The sequence below is a fragment of the Curcuma longa genome, chromosome 16, assembly GCF_044706935.1.
Source record: "Curcuma longa cultivar G26 ecotype Majalengka, Jawa Barat chromosome 16, ITB_CL_G26_1.1, whole genome shotgun sequence".
Classification (NCBI taxonomy): Eukaryota; Viridiplantae; Streptophyta; class Magnoliopsida; order Zingiberales; family Zingiberaceae; genus Curcuma; species Curcuma longa.
In genome coordinates, this window is record NC_133876.1 from 7,924,145 (window position 1) to 7,935,075 (window position 10,931).

A 10,931-nucleotide genomic window follows, 5' to 3' on the forward strand; every position below is an offset into this window, starting at 1 on the left:
TTTCTTTTTATAGCAAAGCCTTCATAATTTAACCCATTAAAGAAACATTTTAGGTCATTCCTTTTTGCCTAAATATTTATTCCTTCTTATCATAAATAATCATATACATAAATATCCAGAAATGAAATTTCGGGTATTACACATATAACGATCCATGATACTTTCTCATGGCGGGTCATTCAGTATACATTCTCCAATGCATACCCATGTGTCAACTTGATATCTCATATCCATGACTTGTGAGATCAAGTCATCATGTTGACTTACATGCTAGTCTCAGCGTATTAACATTGTCCTTGAATGTTAATACTTGACTAGGAATATTTTAGAGCAGTGTTCTCTATATCATCTCACTATCGATTCTACCAATCGATTGATATAGATATGAACCTACCACTCAAGGACGTTACTATACTTAGTTATTTGGCACCAATACAAGTAAGTATAATAATTAAAATGAAATGCCTTTATAAATAGAAATATGATACAACGAGTCCATACAACAATCATCATATGATTGGCTCTAGGACTCTCACTAACCGTAGTCACCCCTCATCTTCAGATAAAACACCTTCGAATCTGCGGATGTGGCAGATGGGACGAGTTGAGAATAAAGCAACTTCAGAATTCCATCACAGATCTTGGTGAGCTCAACCTCGCTCTTGCTTCGGTATTCCTTGATCACCTTGACATGGTTCTCATTACCACGGCTCTCCTCCTTCTGTTCGATTGACGAGGTGATGCGCCAAGAAGCCCTATGAGCACCGATGACATTCTTGTAAGTCACAGAGAGGAGGTTGCGCTCTTCAACTGTCAATTCCTCGGATCCTAGAGTCTTCACTACCTTCTCCATGAATTCCACCATTTCTTCATATCGCTCAGCTTGTTCGGCCAATTTAGCCAAGTATACATTATCCTCCCTGGATGATTCTGCAGAGGACATTTTCGTTTTGCCTTCCAAGGTTACTTGTTAATCTGCAACAAAAAAGAACTAAATAAACATATAATGTTTGATTCTTCTCCACTACAATGTGATCAAATAATGCATATATGGTAAAAGCCATATTTTCCTTGTTTCTCCATCTGATACATGTTATCAACAGATCAAGAAGCAAAAAGGGGAGAACCTTACCAATACAAGGTTCATAGGTTGGGGAATGAAAGAACTGAGTCAAAACTACCAACTTTTTCAAAGAAGCATAATAGAAAACCCAAATTTCTCAGACAGACAGCCAATAAGTAAAATCAAAGAGCATAACCAAATAAATAGGACACAAATGGGAAGATCATCCTCATCACTATCAATTGGAGAAGAATTATAGAAGTTGGTCGCAAAATGGATTAGAACAAACACAAGTATCAGGCGCAGAAAGAAATAAAAGGGAGGTAGTCACCAATGTATATTTTCTTAGAAATAGAGGGGTCGAAAAAGGATGGCGATCGTCATTGTCAATATAAGGTTCTTAGGAGGGAATGTAAAAATATTATTAAAACTACCAACGTTTTCCAAAACACATTATAGAAAATCCAAATTTCTTCGAGAAAACAATCAAAAAAAAAAAAACAAAAACAAAATCAACGGATACAACTAAATAAACGGGACAAAAATTTCAAGATCGTCCTTATCTCTCTCAATTTGGAGAAGCAATAAAGAAGTTAATTAACCCACAATGTTCAAACACAAAGATCAGATCAGGAACGGAAAGGGGAAGTAAGCATACAAATTACCTAAGAAATGAAGGCGATCCTATAAAGTGGACAAGCGCAAAGTAGACAATAGACATGTCAAGAGACGAAAAAACGAAGATCATTACTGATAAAATTCATACATAGGGGAATGAACGAATAGATTTAAGACAATCAACGAACATAAAATCCAAAATTTTCAGATGATACAGCCATAGCAAAGTAAATGCGACAAAAATGGTAATATCGTGCTCATCGCTCTCAATTTGAAGAAGAAATAGCGAAGTTAATCAATAACGATCCTTAAAAAAACAGAGCTCCCTAAGGGAAGAAGACATGGAATTGGAAAGCGTAGTAATCGCTAGTGTCCGTATACCTCCTAAATCCAATGGATCGAAGAAAGGAAGCCGATCACTCATACAGAAGAGGAAGCAACGAAGTTACCAGTAAAAGCTTCATAGGTAGCAGAACAACTGCATAGAATCGAGCTCCCAACTGTTTCCAGAAAACATAACAGAAAAAATCATTTTTGGGGATTAAAACAGCCATAGCCAAATAAACGCGACAAATTAAATGGCAAGATCGTGCTCATCGCTCCCAGTTCGTAGAAGAAATACGAAGCTAATCAACAAACACAAAGATCAGGAGCAGAAGGAACCGAAAGGGGAGTAATCGCCAATGTCCACTGTTATGGTCGCAAGGGAAAGGGTTGGTCTGTTCCGGCACTTCACACCCCAAGTCCGGATCCTATTTGCAAAGCTCCACAGCCTCCCTCCTCGCCATCACTTCGGCTCCAAGCCGACTCCCTCCACGCGGACAGACACAAGGCCCCACGGCTTCTCTCCTCCCGCACTTCGGCTCCGAGTCGATTCCTCCCATTTGGACGCAAGTTCTGTCAGGTCTTATCCGAAGGTAAATTGCTTTTGCCCGCCTCTGACACCGCACCCCACTCCCCTCTCTCTCTCTCCCCCATTCAAATGACGTTTTTGCCCTTTTTCTTTATTTTTATTTTATTTTACTTATATATATATTTAATTTTAATTAATTTTTATTTAGCTTTATTTTTTAAATTAATTTTGTTTATTATTTTTCATTAATACTTATATATATATATTTTTAATTTTATTTAGTTTTATTTTTAAATTAATTTTGTTTATTATTTTTAAATTTTTATTTAGTTTTATTTCTTTAATAAATTTTGTTTATTATTTTGTTTATTATTTTTTTTAAAATTTTATATAATTTTTAACTATGTCAGAATCTTTCATTTTTTTTAATTACCTTCCTAATTCGACATTTAAATTATCTTCATCCAACTCTTAACATATGTCAGAACCTTCTTTTCCTTTAAATCATCCCTCCCTCCAACTCTTGACATATAATACATGTCAAAATCTCTCACCCTCTTTAAATTACTCATTCTCCAACCATTGACACCTGTCAAAATCTCGCGTCCTTTTAAATTACCTTCCTTCCAACTCTTGATATATGTCAAAATCTCTCGTCCCTTTAAAATACCTTTTTTCCAACTCTTGACACATGTCAAAATCTCTTATCACTTTAAATTATCCTTCTTCCAACCCTTGACACATGTTAAAATTGAAAAATATAATAAACAAAATTAATTAAAAAATAAAACTAAATAAAATTTATATAAAATTCTAAAAATAAAATATTGATAAAAAATAATAAACAAAATTGATTAAAAAATAAAACTAAATAAAATTTAAAAAAATGAAAAAAAATCATATTGATGAAAAAATAATAAATTAAATTAATTAAATAATAAAATTAAAAATATAGATATTTTATTTTTGCGGAATCCAGCAAAATATGATTTTTAAATAAAATTAATTAAAAATAAAACTAAATGAAAATTTAGAAAAAAAAAAAAAGAGAGAAGGGGATAAAAGTGTCATTTGAGACGGAGAGAGAGAGGAGGTGGGAGGGGAGGCTGTCAGATGGGAGGGGGAAAAGCAGCTCTCTATCCGAAGCGGTCCCCAATCCGAAGCAGTCCCGTGTGGGTTTCTCCATTTTCCAAGGGTCACTCCCCCATCATTGATTGTGAATGTTCTCTAGGCTCCTCCGCAACTCATCATGACAGAGCACGTGCCTGACGTGACTCCCTCTTTAATGCAAGTCAGCGATAGGACACATCCGCTGACTCTACCATGTCTCCTGCCACATTCATAACGGTGATGAGACCTCAATCACATCCATGATGTGACACAACGCCTTCAACTTACATAAAAGGTTAGCTTCACGCTGAGGAAGGTATGCACGTAATAGCAATTTCATACCCTCTCTTTACTCTCGATTTCCTTCTTCTTTCTCAGCAGCTAACTTAGGCATCGGAGTGATCGCGCTGGGGAAACCCCTGACCTTCCAGCTCACGTGTTCTGTGCTTGCAGGAACCCCCCATCTTCACCCTCATCCAAGCTAGCTCCCGCGAGGTACTATAGCGAGAGTTGCGCACTCCAAAAGCGGATATCAACAGGAACATCCACTTCACCTTGGAAATCGAAGCGATCGAAGAAAGGATGGCAAACATGAGGCCTTTCTTTGAGTCTTCGTTGTTCAAATTTGTACGAACTATTTGAAGAACAAAGCAAAGCATACTCGACTAAAATATCCGCAATATGTACATGCGACTGTATATTATTACCCGAGAAAGGCAAGTCCGTGTAAGGCGCTCTTATTATCGGTCAACGATCCATCTAAGGCTTGATATCTGACATTAATAATTAGGGTGAGAAAAAATTTAATTAAATCGGATTGAATTTAAATTTTTAATTTGATTATTTTTAAATTTTAATTATTTTTTTAAAAAAATTTAATTAATTCAATTCCATTTTGATTTTGAAAATTTTTATTTAATTAAATTAAATAAACTGAATTAATTAAAATAAAAAAATAATTTTTAAATTTTTAAATAAGTAAATTTATAAATATTTAATTAATTGATAATTTTTTTAATAATATTTAAAAATTTTAATTATTTTAATTAATTTAATTAAAAATAAATTAATCAGTTTGATTTATTTAATTTTTATTTTATAATTTAATTTTAAAAAATTTAATTCGATTAAATTTTGATTAATTTAATTTAATTTAATTTTAATTGAATACTTAATCTTATTAATATCGATAATGGTGGACCACGTTGCAACTGAAACGGTAATACTGCATAGTATATATAATTCTAACGCAATTGTTTACCCTTTTGTTAATGGATTTTTTTTGTGGGTCTAAGGTAAGTAAAAATTTTAAATTATCTAATAAATCAATGGAATCGTTCCAATTTTAAATTTTAATTTAATTATATTAGAATTTTAATTTTATTTTTAAAAAGTCAATTAATTTGATTACTTCGATTTGAATTTTAAATTTTTTTAAAATTCTTTATTTGATTATTAAATTAAATTAATTAAAATAAAAAATAATCCATAAATTCAATTTATAAAGCACTAATTAATTATAAATCTCCTATATAGTTAAAAAAAATTAATTATTTTAATTAATTTGATTTTCAATTGAATTAATTAATATTTTATCAATTCAAAATTTTTAATTTTTATTTAAAAATTTGATTGATTTAGTTAGTTTAAAAAAATTTAATTCAATTTTATTTTATTAATTTAATTCGATTTTAATTAAATACTCAATCCATTTCAGATACATCCATATTGAATCAAATTCTATATCGTTTTATAAATTTTTCTAGACAATTAATGGTAGAAAATGATGACTTAATTAATTATCATAAAGCAATAATCTTTGGCAAAAACAATTTATTTTTTTCCTAATTAGAATTTTACATTGATGTGTTTATCATTATTAAATCATATTTGTCATAAATTGACTGTATAAATTTTACCCCTACATGAAACTCTACTGACAATGATGTAGTTAGTCATCCAAATTGTTTATCTTGTCATCAAGTCATAGATCATGCACTACATTTTGTACTAAGTTTCATTTTGATCTGTTTGCTAGCTTGAACTTGAACGGGACTCTTCGAGTTCATCATTACATGTGATTGCACCATTGTCGGATGGCCAGTTGTAACCTTCTTCCCATACCCGAAGCGCGCCCATGGTCTCCTCTTCCAAACTATATTTGTGACTTAGCAAGTTTTCATAACTCTTGTCACAATGTGTTAGACATGAAACAACTTCACAATTGATCTTGTTCGCAAAATGCACCTCAGAATTCTAAGATCTTACATGTACCGAGAAAATTCGTCCATCGATAGTCAATGCAACTGAATGAGTGTCTCAACAAGATACCTGAAATCAACAAGAACAAACACAAATTAGTCAGCTTGTTAGATATGATTGGCCGATGTATAGAGGCACAAGTTACTACATTATATTTTTGTTTTCCTTTTTGGAGAGCCAATTTACCTGAATAACGTTTGCTACTCTTCTCATCTCCAAACCCCCACGGACCATGCTCTCCTCTTCCCCAGGCGTTCACCTTGCCAATTTGACAATACTAATCTCAGCGTCAAAACGAACACGGCCGAATAGAAGTCACCAATAGTTAGGTCGACTTCCATAGTTGCTATAATTGCCTGATCTCCCTGCCACCTGTTGTCTCTGAACACAATGAGGGCCAAAGTCCCTGCTTCCCTTCTGTGTAACGTCTGGATTCTTACTTGCAATACTCCCAAATGGATGCATTGCATTCTGCTCTGTTGAAGGAGGTTGAAGCTTTCCTCCTGGATGAACATGCGGTCTTGCTGGTTTGCATCAGTGCATAAGAGAGCTTCTTTGGATCGGTGCACATATAGTATTGCTGTTTTTTTTTTTCTGAGCGGTGCACTTGATGGTTCAAATCAAATGCAAATAACTGTCATGAAAACTCATTCCTCTTACAGTTAATTCATTTACAAAGTCCTATAGCAGTGAATTGCTTCCTTCCCTAGAAAAACAGATTCACAGGCTTCAAATAAAGCGAAATTTAATATCTAGTGAAGTAAACGAATAAAGTTTTCTTGTATTTCTTTGATGACAATTCAATGAAAGAAAACAACTGAATCACTGGAACGAATGGCATGACCCCAAGTTCCTAAAGAAAAACATTAACTGGCAGTAGTATATGAATAGAGTGGCACAGAAGAACATCCTGAGATCTGTACTAGTTGAAGGAATATCATGCTGATAGACCATGAATGTTTTGCAAACATTTATATCCATCAGATCTTAAATACCTATGATCATATCCTTGATCAAACTGCTTCAGAAAGTTGAATAATTTGGATGATTTGTAAAAAGCTAACATCCCCGTTTCAATGACTGAGGAATGTTCGGTCACTGATATCCAGTCTCAAATGTTCAGTTGTCACTTCCACACAAAGAAACTTGAATGATAAAAGTTACTATCCTCCAATGCTACAGCGTCGAACAAATTATTTTAAATTTGAGCTCAAGGTATGATCATGATCATAAAATTTGATTCCCATACTAAAGGAAATTTCCTTGACTACCTCTGTAATGAATGTACACCGGCATGATTGGACTAAGGAAATGCAAATACTCTTAGTTTTGGGTAAAATCATGCATGACTGGACTCATGAAAAACATAATGATTTACCACCCCATCATCTGTTAGTGCAGCTGAATGCCAACCACCACCAGCAATGTCTACCTAGTAAGAGAAAAGCAAATAACTGTAAAACACAACACCATAATCAGCCAGGCACTTGGGAATCTGCAAGCTAGAGAATAAAATGTGCATAAAGTCGACAAGACACGAGCGCAGTTAAATGTGCATAAATTGCAAGCCAGACAGTCAAATGCGCATGAACTTGAAAATCAGGCTGCCATCAGATTTGCAGCTCTTAGCACTTAGCAAAACTTGACAAAATAGATATTCTTTTGAACGTCTGCAGTTTTTTATTTGAGAACAAAGTAAGATGTCACTTTGTTGAATTTGATATGACAGACTTTATCTGTTACACAATAAACTTAGATATGTTATCATTACAGCTAAGTTTCTGGTACAAGGAGAAGAACTTGCGCTCATTTTTGTACCATTTGATCACTTTTATCTACTTTAGGTCTATCAATCTCCAGTAAGTTACTTTTATCTGATTTTTCATCTTCTTCAATAGGAAAAGGTGAGCTATGCTTGACATTACCAATGCAGGCTAGTTACTTTCTGTATCTATATTTTTTTAAGAGTTAAATATCTTCCAGGGTTGGATTTGACATTAATCAAATGTGTTATGGTTAATGTGCTGATGAAGAAGCTTCAATCATTATAAGCTGGTCAAATTAAAAGGTGGTACAATTAAAATTAGCTGGTCAAATTTATATATGCATGCTTGGAGTATTCAGCTTATCCCAAACCCAGAAGAAAAGGTGGAGGGTTGTGTTAGGCTCTGACATCTAACAGAAAACTATGTGGACAACCTTCGGAACATAGATATATCTATTAAGGTTATGTTGTTACCAATATAGACTTATAGAGAATCAATGACCGTATAAGAGCAGTGTAGTTAATCCCAACTAAACTAATTCAATATGCAAACTTAGGACTTGCCCCTGTAAGTTTCTTTTTAACTTTGAATTATTTGAAGGCTCAACCTTACTCCAATATGATTACATTACAGAGACATGACTAAGTACAAATTCACTGAAAAAAAAACATTAAACTAAAAGGATGAGTTGAATGCATCAATCAAGTCACTAGAAATTTTATGTACATGCTTGAATTTGGAAATCCAGAAACCATCTAATAGTCATCTATATAATAGCTTCACAAGCTATTATACATTGTATTTTTAGGGTATAAAGCTAACCTTGAAGCACAAGAGATGCCCTACCTGAACAAGGTCTTTAGAACTAACAAATTATGGAGAACATGGTGAAGTTTTCGTTTTATTCCAATGGGTTCTAGGAAGCTTTATCAACTAGTAATTATCCAAATTATTACTCTCTAAGAGGTTTAATTCAAAATAGCTGATTTGATAGGCAAGACGCTAATTGTAGCAACTGTAATTGAGTTTCCGAAGGTCAGGAAGTCGTTTTCGACAGAAAATCACAGTTAATGGTCTAACACTCCGCCTTATACTAGCTAAAGCTTCTGAACACAATTTCTAACACAAAAGCTTTTCCATTTTTTGCATACCCCAAGCATAATCCTGGCCCTGGTTGTCCACGGCGAAGCAAAGTCAACCACCAATTGCGGCCTGAAAGAAAGAGCCGATAGACAAAACCAATGAGGAACAAAGAGCATTCCGTCGAACAAGTTCAATGCATGAAACGAACGCATAGAATCCTTTCCCAATCACACAATACCAGAACTATCTTGACACCGGAGAGGGAATCAACGAGGCTCGGGATGCTCTCCGTCTTCGTCTCCGGCGGATGGCCCAGAGTTCCCCTTTGGTTCCATCCCCATGTATACAGCTGGGAAAAAAACCCAAACCCCCAAAAGGTCCATTGTTTCTTTTGTAAACAGAAACTTAGAGACAAGATGGAAATTTTGGGCAGCTGGAGAGGAAAGTAGAGATTTGGCCGTTGCCGCCGATCGCGAGGGAGTTCCGAGTTCCGACTGCCGGCGACGACGGCTACGACGTTCTTGGGCTCGAGGAGCTGGATCCTATAAGCCCATCCTTCTCTTCCCAGTCCCCCATACCAAGCTTCCCATCCTCGCCTGACCCCCTGCGAGCTGCGATCAAAACCGCCATTCCACCAGAAGTAAACAAAAGTAGGTCATGAAGTACGAATTAACAAAGAAAAAAAAAAAGAGAGAGAGCGAGAGAGGAATTGAACGACTGGGTGCTGCCGGGATTCCATGGAGAAGGATTAGGAAATCGGCGAGCTTGAGCTGCGGAGAACTCGAATCGGAGGTGGCCGCCGTAGTGCAGCGCCAGAATTCACACTTGGCTCCATCAATGAACTAAACCGCTTTTTCAAAATGGTCTTAAAATCTTATTAATATCAAAATATTCTTGATAACTTGTACTTCCTATTAGGGATGGCAACGGATTCGGGGTTCGCGGGGAAGCCTTCTCCATCCCCGTCCCCGAAACCCAAACCCATATACCATCCTCATCCCCATTCATAATTTAAATACCATCCCCGTCCCCATAACTTTAATGATTTTCCCCGCGAGTATTTCCATTGGTATCCCCATACCAATACCCATCCCCATCCCCATGCATCTCCATCCCCATCTTGTTTTTTTTTAAATATTAATTTAAATAAATATATATATATTATAAAATCTTTACAAAATAATATTATAAAATCAAACATTAAACTCTAAAACAAAACATTATCTCTAAAATAATATTCCCCGTCGGGTTCGGGGATGGGGACGGGAATATTTGGAATACCATCCCCGACCCATCCCCGCTTTCCGAGATTCGGGGATTCCCCATCCCCATCCTCGCTTTCTCGGATTCGGAGATTCCCCGGTCAAAATGGGTTCGGGGAACGGATTCTCCATCGGGTCCGGGTCTAATTGCCATCCCTACTTCCTATTTAAAAAATAGTCAATTTTTTTTAAAAAATATTAATTTAATTTTCAAGCAAGAAAAGTAACAACGAACAATATCCACAACAACAAATAATTTGAATTGAAATATAAAATCCAAATACAAAAATGATTGACAGTAATTTAAACATTTTCTATATATACTTTTAATATTATACAATTTTCTAAAACGTTATATAATCTTTAATACATATACATAAGATTTTTATATTATTGTAGGTAGTTTTATACAAACATAAATAATATGATTTATGTCATAATTTAACTAATTAAATCAAATATAAAAGCCCAAAGTAAAGTAAACAATATGTCTTTTGTTTTAACCCTCATCAGTTGCTAACCATTGAAGTAAGCTAACAGTGAAAACTGGAAAGCTACAAGCTGCATATACAAATTAATAGAAACAACATAAAAATGTCTCAATACTCTCGTTGGAGCTCATTTGCTCGATCTTAACACTATCCCATGATTCATCATGGCCACCGCGCGCGAGCTCGCAGCTAATCTCTCGGCCGGGCGTGCCAACCATAACGAAGCTGAGAGCTCGAAGTAGTCGCTGATGGTTAGTAGCGCTCGATCGGGCTGCCTGTGCAGTGGTGAGGATTCGATGCAGTTGCTGCAAAGTCTGCTGCTGCAAAAGATCAGCCTGAAATGTAAAGTTGCTGAGTTACGATACAAAGTTCAGCAAGTGCAAGAACTAGCATTCATGAAAGATAAGAAGCAACATGGGCAAT

The 10,931-nt window shown here is 35.1% G+C and overlaps 2 pseudogenes; both read right to left on the reverse strand.

The window, feature by feature from the left end:
• Positions 1 to 5,892: 5,892 nt before the first annotated feature.
• LOC141846993 (uncharacterized) lies at positions 5,893 to 9,331 on the reverse strand (annotated as a pseudogene).
• A 1,202-nt stretch (positions 9,332 to 10,533) lies between these two features.
• The window catches only part of LOC141846994 (transcription factor HBP-1b(c38)-like), a 10,199-nt pseudogene continuing 9,801 nt past the window's right edge, over positions 10,534 to 10,931 (reverse strand).